The 14,887-nt window shown below is 36.9% G+C and overlaps 2 pseudogenes; one reads left to right on the plus strand and one right to left on the minus strand.

The window, feature by feature from the left end:
• The first annotated feature begins 2,894 nt into the window (after positions 1-2,894).
• LOC148192803 (double-stranded RNA-binding protein 1-like) lies at positions 2,895-6,587 on the plus strand (annotated as a pseudogene).
• A 388-nt stretch (positions 6,588-6,975) lies between these two features.
• LOC148192804 (glutathione reductase, cytosolic pseudogene) lies at positions 6,976-10,549 on the minus strand (annotated as a pseudogene).
• Between the last annotated feature and the right edge of the window lie 4,338 nt (positions 10,550-14,887).

Below are 14,887 nucleotides of genomic sequence, written 5' to 3' on the forward strand. Positions count from 1 at the left end.
ATTAGTGCTCGGTCATCTACCTAGCGTTCGTTCTAAGTAGTGTTCGATTTTATACTGAACGCTCGTCCTTATATTTGATTCCCGAACGAACGTAAATAGCGTTCGTCCAAATTATTAGTTGGCGTTCGGTCATTGACTGGCGGTGTTGTCTCCTGAATTAAATCCCACACTGTTTATTTATCTAAATAATTTGTAGTGTATCTATCCATTTGATTCAACCTAAAGTCTTTATACTTAAATTTTTCTAAGTATTATTCAGATCTTCTAGAATCAGTTCATTTAAATGATTTAAGTATTCGTAACGTCCGTCAACGGACAAGGGTTCGTTTCTTTTGTTCAGAAACGAGGATTTCTACGTACTGTAATACGTTCGTCCTTATTTATAAAAGGATGAACGCTCGTCATTTTATGAAAGTGGAACATGTTAGAATCGCTGCAGCGGAATTGTTAGCGTGGAATAACAAACCAAGAGGGTTTTTAATACGAACGTGTGCCTTTTAATTTCTACTCAATTAAACTTACCAAGCAAATAATAAAGACAAATAAAGAGAGTAAGGTTGAGAGAAATTTGCACAGATGATTTTATCCTGGTTCGGATCTTACCAATCCTACGTCCAGTCGCTTATCTCAAACAAGATAAACCTTTTTCACTAACACAAAACAATTAAAAATTACAATCACAAAGAAACACAATTTGTAAAAGTTTAGAAACCACCTCTCTTGATACCACAAGAGATGAACCTACACCTCCTTTGAGTCTTCGCAAAGGATGAACACCTCCTCCGAATACTTCACGAAGGATGATTCTCTTCCGAACACCTCCTTAGACACACCAAGGATGAACCGGCTATTTCCTTTGTCACCGTAGTAGCACTGCACCAGCTCCACAGACAAGAGTTTCACAAGCCGAATAAGAGCACACAAGTCTCAATGATTTATGAGTACTAGAGCACAAGGGAAGAGTTATTTTTGAGATAAAGAGTGAGCCATTTTATAGACTCAGCCTAATACCCTTCCATTCTTCGAAAACGGGCCATCTAACGCATTTAATCGATTAACATAAATATTAATCGATTAATAATGAGTACAACGGCTAGTTTTTCAAATCTAAAACCCCCAACGGCTAGTTTTTCAAATCTGAAACCTCCAACGGCTAGTTTTTCAAATCTGAAACCCCCAACGGCTAGTGTTAATTGATTATTCTCAGGAATAATCGATTAACTAAATAAATCAAATATAAATTACAAGAATCAACCCTAATACATATTTGAGCACTATTACATCAACTTTGATTATTATAAAAGCTTTATAAAATACAGAGATCTTCAATTTGTCTTTGTGGATCTTGACTTGTGCAAATCTGTTCATCATCAAAACTACATCTTTGATTTTTGCTAACAGAACAAAGAATGAAAATATGAATAAGAGGAAAGATTAAGATGTGCGAACAGTATTTTGAGTGAAATATTGAAAGTGGATTTTGAACGAGCGTTCCAAGGAGGAACGTCTCTATGATCTGAATGTGGTAAGTTGTGTAGTATGACCATGGTAAAGCTGCTGATGGCTGTTCATCCTGATATTCCGTGAGTGCTCGTCCTCATGTAGAGGGGAGTAGGTCATGTGTGGGAATGGCAGGAGGTCCTAGTCCTACTGAGTACTTTGGGCTGATAGGGCTAACCTCGGGTGGCAGCTGTTGAGCGTATCCTAGTTATTACACCACCCGGGTGCACGAACGCCTGTAGATACATGGATTCATACAGTCCGGACGGTCGGTGTTTATGAGAGTTTGGATAATTTATTATATGCTGATGTATTGTTGTATGTCTTGCATGTTGATTGTATAAGTTAAATTGTATGTGGGTTGTATGAATTAAATTACCTAAGCTTACCCTTGCATTTCCTTGTGTTGTCTACTGTTTATGTACGTCCGTCTTGTCAATGCAATGATCATCCGTGTGGATGTGAGCAGACGGAGAGGCGCTGCTTGAAGAGACGCTGGAAGAAGAAAATTTGGAGAACGCCAATCTTGTCGAAGTAGAGGTTAAGGCCGAGCCATAGAGCGCTCGTTAAATTGTAGTCTTTAGTATATCTGTGTAGCTTTTTGTGACGTTCGGTTATTTGGTTTTGTAAAACCGTTCGTCCTGACCTATGTATCCACTTAACGTTCGGCTTTTAATAGCTGTTGTATTTAAGACTGCACCGTTAACTCTGTAAATGTGATTAGTTCTAATTTATGGTAATTACTATATATTGGAATGTTACAGTAGACAAGTGAAATAAACTTTCTAACCTTTTTTAACGAAACTAAAAGACCAAATTTCTAAATATAGGCTTTTTTTAGTGTATATGTTTTAAGTAAACAACAATAACAATCCCTCTTGATAAAATCATGTTTTCAAATTTTCTTCTAATTCAAAGTAAAAAGGAGACCATACATTCCACGTGATTTTGTAAGCAAACAGCACAAAATAAACAACCAACCAACAATCGCTCTCCTTCACGCAGGAAGCATTTCTTCACATAGAATCTAATCAAACACAAAATATTAGGATAAGCAAAAACAATCTTATCATATAATCGTCCTTTAAAGTTTGAGGTTAATTTTACTTAAAATTGATTATATATGATAAGTGACTAAAGTGTTCATGCACTTCTTAACATATATTGATCCTTAGAATTCACATGCCTAGCAAACTTCATTGTCTTTTACAATAATTTTCTTAGAAGCTATTCCTAATATGATTTCTTTTAATTAATTTTAAAAGTCGTTTATGCATAGGTTTTAAACTGAATTTTATTTTACTTAAAACTAATCCAATCATCAACAGTAGTTCTTCCTCTCATGTATGTATTATTCGATGAGAATTTTTCTTTTCTTGTTTGTGAAAGTGAAAATGTACAAGACAAAGCTACAAGAGCTTTGCCACAAGAGAGAGTGGGGTTTGCCAAGGTACTCCGCCATGAAAGATGGTCCAGATCATATACCAAGCTTTAAGGCTTCTGTTCATGTCCATGGTGTCATCTTCACTTCTTCCGGTGCCTCTAGTTCCCTTAAAGAAGCTAAAAACAAAGCTGCCATGGTTGCTTTCCTCAGCTTCTGTTCTGGTACCCCATCTCTTTTCCTTTCTTGCTTTTGTTTGTTTCCTTGGAAAGTTGGTTTCTTTACTGTTTTTTCTTGATGAAGATGAAGGTCTTGAAGTAGGGAATTCCTGTTATGTGAAGGGAGTTGTATGCTCTGTTCCTTAGATTGCTCTGTGTTTGTGTTCATATACAATCATAGCTTATTATTATAATAATTTTCAGGAGTTATTTGAGATTTTGGGTTGGAAACTAACACTTCGTTATGTGAAATGGTTTGAGAAACTATAAAACTGTTTGATCAGAAGTAGACTATAAGTTGCAGTTGAGTTGAAGTTAGCACTGGCAATGATATTTTTTTTTCTAACCTTAATTGATTTCATAATAAACAAATAGAATTTAAGTATGAAATTTGGCATCCTGTCTTATATTCTATAACTATTTAAATGAATGCTGTCAAAAAAACTTCTGTTTAGTTCTCATTCTTAATATCATGCCTTGTAATAAAAAAATGATGCAGAAAATAATACGATGGTAGAAACTAGTAATGTTACGTCAAGTTCATATTATAGGGTAGAATTTGTTGACCTACTTTTATACAATAGTGCACCAATTAATTTTGTTCTTTATTATGACCGTTTAGGATCTTCAACACAAACTTCTGAACAGGATACAAAAGAGCAAATTAGAGCAGTGAAACCTCAGGGCAGTTCAATTCCAACACAATCTTCAGTCGTTATAGATGGTGAATGATGACTTTTCTCCTTACTTTTTGAGCTTGTTTGCAAGCTCTTCTGTATATGGATTCTAACGATTTAATAAAGAAAAACAATACTTTACTTTTACTTTCCTTCTAGTTCAATTTTAATGAACAATATATTAACATCAGCCTCTCATTACGTGGTTGGATTCTCTTTTATGCAATCATTCTAGCTTTGTGAATTAGAAAAGCTATAAGGTGTAAAACACATACTAGATTAATTTTAGAAATTGTATCCTACACCTTTCCCTGTTGTACTTCATAACTTAAATCTCATATTTCCATGTCAAACACAGTGAGTAGAGTTGTTACTAGATCTTCTTCATTTAACATAGGTCAAATGAATCCACATTCTTGTCTGTGTATATCTATTGCAAATCCTAATGTCTGGTATTTCAAAGGTTATTTTTATCTTTATTTCAGTGTTATTGTTATATTTATCTCAATGAGCAAACACTTTCACTGACTTTCAGAGTCATAGTTACAACATTAGTTTCTACATTTATTCAAAGAAACTACTGATGAACTTATTCTAACGGTAAACTCAAGTTCATTGTGTTCCGGTGGAATCTTTTGAAGTTGTTTGTTGACTTCCTTTCATTTTATTCACTACTTATTAGCATATCTGTGAGTGATAGTTATACTATGATTGTTACCATCTTTTGTTTCCATTTCTTCTTCTAACAACATCACTCAACTCAATTCTCTAGATATGGACTGTATTCACAAAATTCAGTTGCAGAACAATGCTCGAATGAACAATCTTGATTCACCTGTGTTTGCATGTAAAACTGAGGAGCTGCCTCCTGCCAATGACTTTAAGGCCACATTGCTAGTTGATGGGCATTCTATTGAAAGTCCTTCAGTTGCCAACACTATAAAAGAGACAGAGCGGGCTTCTGATTTAATGTCATTATCACCTGACATCTTTGAGAAGGCAACTATCCTTATAATTTCTTACATTGTTACTAACTAAGAAGAATGTTGGAGAAAAAATTTCTGATGACCTATATAGTTCAATTACCAAAAGTGAACTCTGTTTAAGTATTTTTTGTGAAGATACAGTTTTAAAACTTACTATGACCAAGAAATACTTTATACTGATGTTAAACCGCCATCTTAATTCCTGTTATTTTATACTGATGTTTTTGTGGTAAAATATAGAATGTCTTGGTAAGTTTCTTTTTTCTTATCTTTTGTAGAATGTCTTTATATATATATATATATATATATATATATATATATATATATATATATATATATATATATAAATCGGTGTTAAGAATAGTTGCTGGATCTCTATTTTATATGTAATATTTGAATGTTTACTTATCATTCGGTGTGAAGAATAGTTTATCTGTGGAAAACATTTAGATTTTAAATAGATGATAGCATGATTTATTAACAACAGTAGATCAACTTCATTCAAAGGTCAAATGTTTTGGTGTGTTCACCTGTATGTTTGTGTGTTCTGTCTTCATTAAAAATTGATACCATTGAATATGGAGTTGTATCCTCTCATTCAGGGTGACTCTGATTCATTCAAGACTTCAATAATGAAATTAACTGAGAAAGAAGGCTTTCACAAACCAACATATAAGACTATGCAGGCTGGATGTCCCTACATGCCAACTTTCTTCTCTACCTTGGAAGTAGAGGGTGTGGAATTTCATGGAAAGGGATGTAGATCCAAGAGAGAGGCGGAAGAGGATGCTGCAAAGATTGCTTACATTGCCTTAAAAAAGTGTAAGTTCATTGTCCCTCTTCATTGGTGCACATCCCCAATTTTGCTTCCATGCATAAGAAACACTGAGGAAAATTTGATATATCACCAAAACCTTAACCTCTGCTTTTGTGTATTTTGAATGAGTTAACTTAAATCATGACTTCTACTTAAAGCATGGCATCTACTTAAACCATGACATCTTAAATGTTGGATGATGGTTATATATCAATTATACTATATTGTGAAGTCCTAATATAAATTTTGCAACAATTAAACGACCTTGTAGAGACTCTCCCACTCATTATTGTTTCTAATTTTTTACTACCAGTAATGTGTACCTGAACGATGTCTAAATATAAGCTGGTTTAATTAAAACAAGAGGAATCCTTCTTAAGTGGCTTAGGATGTGAAAATAATTAAATAAAGGAAACATTTTTCTCCTTTGTCTATAGGTTATGTGAGATATAACAGAATATGCATTGGAATAATTATGCTTTCATAATATGTATGCTATGCACAGGTGGGCTCATTATGTATGCTGTGTTATGCTATGCACAGGTGGACTCAGTATGTATGCTGTTTTTTCACCTTCTCCAATAGAGCATAAAGCAGTACAATCAATTCTTAGCTCGGATATTGTCAAATGCATTCAGAATCTCAAACTTGAAGGTATGTTTTCTTTCATCTTTTGTAACATAAAGTAAGCTATGTGCATGGAAATCTGTTCTAACATATAACTTTTGCTCCTAGATTTGAATGACACATTATATGAAAATGTTAAAGTTGCAAACTAGGAGGAACAAAAATCATCTTTCCTGCAGTCACCTGACAAATAGATGAACAACAGGAGCTCATCATCTGTGAACCAGCATCCAGTTCTTCCCCAAAATCATCTCCATTTCACAGATTGATGTTGATGTATGTCTGTGATTTTTGTAGTCTTTGCAATACTACCTATTAGTGACAATAAGTATGTTGTGTGAGACAGGAATTCCCAAATGACATAAGATCTTTTATTTTAGTGAAAAGCTTGAAGGCTTTGCTGAGTACCTAAACTTGGTATTAAAAATATCTTACGCATAAGTAAAACTCATGTTGACTTGGGATATGTTTGGAAAAACTTTAAGGAGAGAAAAATAAGAAGGAAAAAAAAATGAGTGACAAACCGCAGCAGTTAAGAGAAAAGAAAGGATGGGAGTGGATGAGAGTCAAAGCTCACTCAAGCATGCTTCAATTTCTAATTATGATCCTCCAAAAAGATACCTCTTCATCACTACATCATTTCTTATAACAGATATGCACACATCACACTCCATGCAACCAAAATTCCTCTTTCTACCCCTTCTAACTTTCACAAAAGAAAAACACAAATCTATTAACTAGATTTGGGCTTGGACTTTCGTTGATAAGTCTAAAATGGCTTATCCCACTTTAAGGCATGGTTCCTATCAATGTCACCCTCTATAAAATTAGCATTGTCCTCAAGGATAAATTCTGGAAAGCAGGAGCAAATAGAATTAGGAAATTTCCAAGTAGCCTCTTGTACAGAGAGTACCACAACACTAGCCACTTATCAGAATCTGCTGCTGCCTTTCATGAACTGCTAGCATTGCTTCTGGCAGGCAACTCAGACTGCTTGAAAAACGAGGCCAGGGGGCAAGTTGGTGGCCTGGGTTCCCATGGTGACAGATTGTCTTACTTGAGAGATATGCAAAGCAAGGTGAACATGATCTACTTGAATGAAATATATAACTCTTGAATAGGCGACTATCAAAGAGAAATTACAATTGAATCAAATCATGAAGCAAGCTTTAAGCACATACTTATATTCTAAACTGGTCCAATTAGAGAGAACGACTCATCTAAACCAGAAAAGAAAAAAGTCATGACATACAATGCACATTTAAAGGTATTTTTTTCTTTTTAAATATAGAGTTTAGAAGTATATAACGAGAAAAATTCCCTATTTAAATATATACTGTGTATAAATACTAACATAGTTAATCCTAAGGCATAGAAACTTAAAACAACTTGAGATAGAAATGGATTTGATCAGTACCATACAAATCTGCACATAATTGGAATTTGCTTCTGAGTACAAGACAAAATTCATGTTTCAAAGAATGTTGTTACTTCGGTCCAGAGAAATATCAATGAATTAAACAAAATTGAAATATCTCATTTTACCATAACCATTGCTAAAAGACAAGAAAAGGCAACTACACAAGTTGTACCAAAAAAGGGACCATCACATCAAAATAAGCAGCAATACAAGTTAGCAATCTACACATTCTATTCTACTAGCTAGATTTAGGAACTCTGTTCTATAATGGCAAAAAAGGACTCTTGGTCTTCATTTACATAAAAGGACACTATGGTTCAGCTTTGACTCCAATATTTTAAACTTTATAATCTAATTTTTCTGCTTTAAGCTTGGCAACCACTCTTTCAAGCCTCCCAATCTGGTTTTCTTCATCACAACACATTGTTGGGTCTATCGAGGAGGAGGTTACCTATGGGTTACACAAACACCAATAGCATCTGAGCCAACTATATAAGGGATCAACTCCACTCTTTACCCAAAACCTTAAGACAATGGGTTTGTCGCAACCGGAATCGCGACGGGACGACGATCCAAAAAAGAAACGGGTAATATTGAGATTTGGAGTCGCCACCATAGTTTATTATGGAAAACTATGGGAAAACCTCAAAACGATAAAGCACGGTCCACGAAAACCAAAGATTGGGTTCGGGAGTCGGTTACGCGTGGGGAAGGTGTTAGCACCCCACAACGCCTGCCCTAAGGCAGTACCTTTAACTAAATGCACGAATATGATGTGGTTTTTCAAAATGTTTAATTATCCCCTAAAATAAAATTCTAAATAAACAAAACATATTTTTTTAGTTTTTTTTGGGCCCGACAAGGATTGACCTTGCTCCTACGTATTCTCATTCAAAATGAGAAATCAGGGTTACGTAGTTCTTTCTGAAACTGTTTGAGAAATTTGTTTGGAAATGATTTTGTATTTTTGGGAAATGAACCTGACAAGGACTGGCCTTGCTCCTACGTATCTCCATTTTTGGTGAAGAATCAAGGGTAACGTAGTTCTAGCTGAAAGATTACTTGTAGCTGGGAATATTTTAGTATTTTTAATAAAGAAGGAAAAGGTTTTCTAGCACAAGGCCTACGCGAGCGGTCGCACGTGTGCTTAAACCTTTTCAAATATTTTTATTTGATTTTTAACTTTTGTAAAAGAAAAGGAAAATGTTTTTTAGCACAAGGCCTACGCGAGCGGTCGCACGTGTGCTTAAAACCTTTTCAAAATATTTTTATTTGATTTTTAACTTTTGTAAAAGAAAAGGAAAAGGTTTTTTAGCACAAGGCCTACGCGAGCGGTCGCACGTGTGCTTAAAACCTTTTCAAAATATTTTTATTTGATTTTTAACTTTTGTAAAAGAAAAGGAAAAGGTTTTTTAGCACAAGGCCTACGCGAGCGGTCGCACGTGTGCTTAAAACCTTTTCAAAATATTTTTATTTGATTCTTAACTTTTGTAAGAGAAAAGGAAAAGGTTTTTTAGCACAAGGCCTACGCGAGCGGTCGCACGTGTGCTTAAAACCTTTTCAAAATATTTTTATTTGATTTTTAACTTTTGTAAAAGAAAAGGAAAAGGTTTTTTAGCACAAGGCCTACGCGAGCGGTCGCACGTGTGCTTAAAACCTTTTCAAAATATTTTTATTTGATTTTTATGCTTTTGTAAAAGAAAAGGAAAAGGTTTTTTAGCACAAGGCCTACGCGAGCGGTCGCACGTGTGCTTAAAACCTTTTCAAAATATTTTTATTTGATTTTTAAGGAGAATGAAACAAACAAGTCTAACCGATATAAATAAAACAAAAGCGTGTGGACTATCATAAAGGGGTTACATGCAATAAAAAAACTAACTAATAAAAAGAAAACAAAAGCATAAAAATAAAGCAAGAGAAAAGCCCAACATGAATAGGGGTACAGAAATAAAAACCAGAGGTGTGGAGTGAAATTGAGGCTCTTTAATTTGGACCAAAACCCTTTTCTCCAACTTTGTATTTGGGTGTAAGGACGAAATTTGGGGGTGCCATTGGGTATTTGCTTGTCTGGCCCAAAGCCTCTTTTCGTTCCCACATCAGAAATCCTAAGACCTAAAGTCTCTCTCCCAAACGAGCCAGCCAAAGGAGGGACGTGCCTCGTCCTCCAACGCACATGCGCCGCCGCCTCCATCGAAATCGACCACCGCGCCACCACCTCTTCCAGTCTTGGCGTCGGCGGCAACCCCAAACGCCACCGGAACCGTTTCCAACCGCAGCGCCACTGCCTTTCTCTCTCGTCTCTCTGTCCTGGAATATTTGGACGTTGAGCCTTGCTACCAGTTGCAATCAATATGTGCTTAGCAGAATAGGACAGTTTTGTGCCATCCAATTGTGTCACCTCAACCTCATTTGGACCAACTATCTTTGCCTCGCCTTCAAATAATTTAACCCCCGCATTGGATAACAGCCTCTTGTAAATTCCATTTAATCTGTTTATTTCATCTGTCTTCTTTTGCAAGAGCTTCTTCCAATTGAAGTCAACTTTCTCACTCAATTCCCACCCATAATTCCTGGCATCCTCGAGTTCACCTCCAAAAGATGCTCCATAGACCAAAATCTTTTTGGGAACACAACCACGAATAACGCACGTTCCACCAACTCCTCCAATTGTTTCTGAGCTAATGGCATTAAACGGAAGCTCACAAATCCCCACCTTAGCTCCGTAATTCGATAAAAATCTAGTAGCACGAACGCCACCACTTCCAGTCCCAATAATAAACAAGTCAAAGTCAAAATGCGTCCCTTGTTCTACACCTGGAACCGATTCAGCCTCACCGTCGATAAGCATCTTCCTGGCCATCGCTATCGAAAAAGTTGAACTAAATCTGCATCGTTGCAATAGGAGAGTAACTAGGTTTGTTAATGAAGAAACCAATCAGAACAAGATTATGCAGAGAGTATATATATGTATGTATATATATATATACTAAGGAGAAACAAAGAAAAAAATGTGTTTGCAGGTGTCGGCAGGGTCATCCTCCACGTCTCTCCTTCCAAAGTCCAGGACCTACTTCCATTTCCACATGCTGCTGCTGCTTCCAGCCAAAATCAAATGGGCATTCTCTCTTCAACGGTAGCCTTCCATATCTCCCTCTCCGTTCTTCCTTTTTTTCTTTCTCTACCTTACATCACTCTAAAAACCTCCTGGTTCTAGGGATGGGTGATGAAGGTGTCCCCTTGGGTGGTCCCCTCTCTCTAGGTTGCGGCTGAACGTAACCCTCCTTATTGCCAATTCCAGGACTTGCTTTTGTGCCCCTCTGCTGCCAACGTGTCCAGCCCCATCTCCAAGCTTGCTGGCCCGTGTGCTGCCAATTGCTGGATTGCTGCTGTGCTGGGTCGTGACACCTCCCAAGCTGGACGTGAAGGAGACCCCCCCTTGTGCTACTGCTTCCTTTTTTCCATAAAGACAAGTGAATCCCGTCTTCACCCCTCCAGCTCAACGTTTCAGCTCTCTTTACACGTCCAGCCCAATTCCTGCTGCCAGTGTGTCCAATTGCTCCTGGACGTGGCATCAGCTGGACTGCTTTTGTTGGGCCGTGCTGAAGCTACCAATTACTGGATGCCACCAGTATGGGATGCTGGACCCGTGATGCGTTTGCTGCTGTCCTCCCAAGCTGCTGGAAGCGTGTTGTTACTGGATCTGCTGTCCGTGTGCTTGCTGGACCGTGCATCCAAGTGTGGGCCGTGATGGGCGTGCTGAAGCTGCTGTCCGTGAGCTCCTTAAGCAACTGGACGAAGAATGGATGAGCTGCTTCCTTTATTCTCTACTGGACCAGCTGCTGGACTCCGTTGCTGTTGCTGCTTTTGCTAGACGTGAAGCCTCTTCAAAGCTGCTGGAACTCACGTGGAACAGCCCACTTTTCATTTTCAAACCTGCTGGACCTCCAATTCAAGGCTTCTGGGCTGCTTCCGCGTGCTGTTGGATGATGTCCGTGAGTGTGAGGGAGTAACCATTTTTTCCTTTTTTCCTTTTTTTTCTTTTTGCTTTCTTTTTTAAAATACATATATGAAAAATCAAATGAAATACAAAAAACAAAATAAAATAATAAAATTCATAAAAAACATAAAATAAAATAAGATGCAATAAAAATAAAAAAAAAGAAAAACCTATATTATTTAGTCATCCGGACGAAATTGGGTGTTGACAGCTGCCCCTCTTTACTTAGATTTTATTAGATAATATGAAAATTTGATATTTTCGTATTATCTGAGTAAAGGCTAAGTAAAGAAAGAAACACTAATTTCGTCTGGATTTCAAAAGAGAGAGGAAAAATAAAAACTAATTCAAATATATATGATAACCAAGTTCATGAAAAAGATGAGATTGCAACAAAAGAAATCGACCATTGCGTAGCAGAGGGCCAACAACACGAAATGAAAACCTGGATTTGACCATTGCCTCACAGAGGGCGAAACTCACAGAACATAAATTTACATCCGACCATTGCCATGCAGAGGGCCGATAACAGAAAACTAAAACCTGGATTTGACCATTGCCTCGCAGAGGGCCAAACTCACAGAACAGAAATTTAAATCCGACCATTGTCATGCAGAGGGTCGATAACAGAAAACTAAAACCTGGATTTGACCATTGCCTCGCAGAGGGCCAAACTCACAGAACAGAAATTTAAATCCGACCATTGCCATGCAGAGGGTCGATAATAGAAAATTAAAACCTGGATTTGACCATTGCCTCGCAGAGGGCCAAACTCACAGAACAAAAATTTAAATCTGACCATTGCCATGCAGAGGGTCGATAACAGAAAATTAAAACCTGGATTTGACCATTGCCTCGCAGAGGGCCAAACTCACAGAACAAAAATTTAAAATCGACCATTGCCACGCAGAGGGCCGATAACAGAAAACTAAAACTTGGATTTGACCATTGCCTCGCAGAGGGCCAAACTCACAGAACAGAAATTTAAAAACCGACCATTGCCATGCAGAGGGCCGATAACAGAAAACTAAAACCTGGATTTGACCATTGCCTCGCAGAGGGCCAAACTCACAGAACAAAAATTTAAAATCGACCATTGCCACGCAGAGGGCCGATAACAGAAAACTAAAACCTGGATTTGACCATTGCCTCGCAGAGGGCCAAACTCACAGAACAGAAATTTAAAACCGACCATTGCCATGCAGAGGGCCGATAACAGAAAACTAAAACCTGGATTTGGCCATTGCCTCGCAGAGGGCCAAACTCACAGAACAGAAATTTAAAACCGACCATTGCCACGCAGAGGGCCGTTACAAAAAGAAAAAACTTGAGTTTAGGGTGCCAGGCGAAACTGGGCTTATGGGCCAGTATGGGAACTAGGCTTTGTGAGCCAGGTGAAACTAGGCTTTGGGGGCCAATATGGAAATTGGGCTTTTGGATTTGGAAATTCTTGAAATTTGTAATTTTGTGAAATGTTTTTTTTTTTTTTGGTTTTTGGTTTTTTTTTTTTGATGGATGAATGCACACATATGGAAAAAAATTGCCTTGTTTTGTGTTTCGCTTATTTTTCTTCTGCTTGAGTCAGTCATCTTTCTTGCAATCATCATACTTATTCTTATTTTCAATATTTTGTGAAAAAGAGGAATGTCATACATCTCGAGGTCTAAAGTTTGAGATAATTACATTTTGACTTTTCTTTCGTGACATCAATGCACGCATGCTTGAATTCACTAGCAAGTGAGAAAAATGATAGATGTTTAGGATGGTTTGGAGAAGACTAGGACAACCACGTGGGCACATCATTCCTCATACACTCCTTGCCGAAGATGTGATATGTGAATGTCAAAGTGAAACGGGATATCCCGAAAGTTGCCCCAGTTTGGTGCTTGGGAAAAATTCGGGTGAAAAATTCAAGTGAGATTCGCAAAGCTGCCCCAGTCTTGAAATTATGGGTTGATAAATTTCAGGGCGAAGATGCGTGATGAGATCTACAAAGCTGCCCCAGTTTTTTTTTTTTTTTTTGCCTAGGGTTGGAAGAGGTAGTGGGCATGAAAAGGATCGGTTAAAAGGATGACCCCAATTGGTCCGATTTTCTTTTGCATGTTTTTGCCTCATTGGCAAAGAGATCCCCTCTTCCTGAGACATTACTTTTTTCTCTCTTTTTTTTTTCATTTTCAAATTTTTTGTTCTTTTTATTTTATTTTATTTTTTGGACACATTGCAAGTCATTTCGTCTTATCGCAAAATTAAGCTTTATGAAAATTTGAGCAAACATTATTTAATCTGTGTGGACTTTGTTAGGCTTGTAATGTGGCTAGGGCTAGAAGGTATTGAAAGAAAGGGTTAAAGGCCCAAATGAATGCTTATCAGATACATTTTTTGAAACAAGGGTTGTCATCTATCATTGTATCAACTATTTGACCTTTTGAGCACTTTGTTTTTCTTGAACTCCATTTTTTATTTTTTCATCATCACTTTGTGATTTTTTGTTCTTTTTTTTTTTTTGTTTTTGGTTACCATTTTGAAGGATTCCTCCGTTTGATCATTGAGTGCTCTTCAACTGCTTCCTAAGTTGACTCATACTGATGACAACCCTTGCTTGGGAATAATTTTGAAAAAGGATTTATTTTTGGCTCAAAACGGGGTGACAATGGATATATTTTGTTTTTTTGGTAAAGAAAAAAAATGGCCACACATCATTTCAAATTCTGATTGCTTTATTTTCAAAAGATTAATTCTACGACTAGATGACCTCAACATGAATTCTTTTTTTTCTTTTCTTTTCCTTTCTAGACTGCCCTTTCGGGTTTTCAATCTAGTGGGCTTATTCTCTTTTTGAAAGTTCTTCTGTTTGTCTCAATGGATTCCGGGATCACCCAACTAGCGCAAGCGAGGAAAATTTTGGCCAGGCCAATCTGCCCCAGTGTAAAGGTTTTTGTTATTGAGGGCAGTGACAGTGTTTGTTGGGGAAAATCCTTTATTTTAGAGAAAGTGAAGGGTGAAGGCTTTCAAGCAACACGTGCACAAACATCTCGAAAGGAAACATCAAATTGTTATTTTTAAACATTTGACCTCAGAAAAACTTGACATCCCAATTTTCTTTTTGATTATTCATCATTTTTCCTTTTTTTTTTATATTTTCGAAAAACAAGAGTTTGACGATTCACAAGAAAGACAAGTGACTCAAGATTTCCTTCATTTTTTTGTTTTTTTCAATTTTGTTTTCCTTTTTTTTTTCCGTAATACCCTTTCAAGACTCGATTT

The sequence above is a fragment of the Vigna umbellata genome, chromosome 9 (genome assembly GCF_029865625.1).
Source record: "Vigna umbellata cultivar VRB3 chromosome 9, Vumbellata_1.0, whole genome shotgun sequence".
Taxonomy (NCBI): domain Eukaryota; kingdom Viridiplantae; phylum Streptophyta; class Magnoliopsida; order Fabales; family Fabaceae; genus Vigna; species Vigna umbellata.